At 37.8% G+C, this 1,950-nt stretch overlaps 1 protein-coding gene across 1 annotated transcript in view; it reads left to right on the top strand.

Annotated features, from left to right (window-relative positions):
• The window catches only part of LOC141443003 (prostasin-like), a 431,412-nt gene that overhangs the window by 48,277 nt on the left and 381,185 nt on the right, over positions 1–1,950 (top strand). The window lies entirely within an intron of this gene.

Here is a 1,950-nt window from a genome sequence, read left to right on the forward strand (position 1 = left end):
CTGATAAAATTAACTAGGCTGGTATCACAGACTACAAGTCGAACCAAAAACTTACACCGCAACTTCGACGTGTCGTCATAGTTATTAAGCGATTACTTTTTATTTTATTTAGGTGGGTAGTTTCTTAATATCTTTGACAGTTGTAATTTTTCGAATAAACATGAATGAAAAAGTATATTGTTGGAAATGAGAGCGAGTAATTTGCATTATGCTGAGTGTGGACCTGTTTAGCGTCATGTGAGCCTTGTATTTGTTCTATGATTTTTTTTATTCTGTTTATTAGAACACGGCAACTGTTAAATTGTTATGTACGCTACGTGCCTACGGATGCTAATCTAGCAACATCGCAACCGGCACGAAGCACGAGGCGCTACCAAGCACCGCGCGCCAGCGGCGCCGGCGCCAGCGGACGCAGCCTCCAACGTTTAGTCATTGCTAGCATCGCATTGGCTCGGCTCTTAGGTTAAGTTAGGTTTAAGAACTATTTAATGTTATTTTTATATTTTAAGTAAATTTATTATTAATTGGTTTTTGGGCTCTTCGCCTGCAACTTTCATAAAGGCATTAAAGAACTAGAATACTGCACAGAATTTACACTCTCTCACTCAAAATTACTTTTTTGATAACGAGAGGGAGGTAGACGGGCAAGAGGGTAATCTGGTGGGAAATGATGATCACCATCGCCCAGGAGTACCAAATACTCAAGAAGAGTCATTGGTCCGTTGCGGGCCTTTTAAGAAAGTATAAGCCCTAGTCTTGAAAGCCTCGATGTCATAGTTGTCAGGAAGCACTGAAGTTGATTCCACATTTTCACTGTATCTACGTGGCAGGAAGAGCTGTAGGCACATTGGTAGACCACCATTCATCGAGATAGTGTCGATGAAATTTTAGACATTCGGCGGGAAGTGCGATGGTGGAATTTCGCAGCAGGTAGCAACAATTCAACTAATGCTTCGAAGCACTCACCGCGGTAAAGCCTATACATACACAAAGAGAACCTGCGTCCCTTCCTATACTTCCTTCCTTCTAAAATATCTTTATCCACTTTCTCTTTTTATTCGATCTGAGGTTTCTCTATATTCAAACTATGGCAAAGTCTGGAGTTATTCGTTTTTACAAGCTTTTATTTAATTTGCAAATGTATGTGTCAGTAAATAAAATGTTAAATAAATATTTTTTTAAATCAATCTACCGTCAAACAGTTACGATCTTTGGTGTGTGTCCTGTTAACCAAATATTCTTATTAATTAAAGGTATTATATACTATAATTAGCGCCCGCCCCGGCTTCCCGACACGGGAAAAGTTAAAAAAAAAAACGGCCAAGTGCGAGTCGGACTCGTACGAAGGGTTCCGTACATAAACAACATTAGACATTAGCATAAATCGACAAAAAAAAACATTTGCTGTATGGGAGCCCACCTTAAATATTTATTTTATTTTTATTTAATTATTAATGTTTAAAGTACATTTATACAAATAAATAAGTACCTGTTGTTGTTATTAATATCGAGCAAAAAAAAATCACGTTTGTTGTATGGGAGCCCCCCTTAAACATTTATTTTGTTCTGTTTTTAGTATTTGTTGTTATTGCGGCAATACATCATCTGTGAAAGTTTCAACTGTCTAGCTATCACACAGACAGACAGACGGACAAGTGGAGTCTTAGTAATACCTAGGGTCCCGTTTCTATTACCCCTTGGGCACAGAACTCTAAAAAGGTCTCTAATCAAGGGCACTTCACACACATTTTCAGCTCAATTTCCAAAAACTACACCCGACACGCACGAAGCCGGGGCGCGTCAATAGAGTACTCGTAAATGCATTTTTTGGTTGATTGATATTTTTAATTTCGTGTCTTTCTTTTGAATGGAATGTCCGATTTGAATTATTCAAAAAGTAATCTACAGATATTGAAACCGTCTTGAATATAAAATTATGTATATGGATAA

This window comes from Choristoneura fumiferana, chromosome 26 (assembly GCF_025370935.1).
Source record: "Choristoneura fumiferana chromosome 26, NRCan_CFum_1, whole genome shotgun sequence".
NCBI classification, from domain to species: domain Eukaryota; kingdom Metazoa; phylum Arthropoda; class Insecta; order Lepidoptera; family Tortricidae; genus Choristoneura; species Choristoneura fumiferana.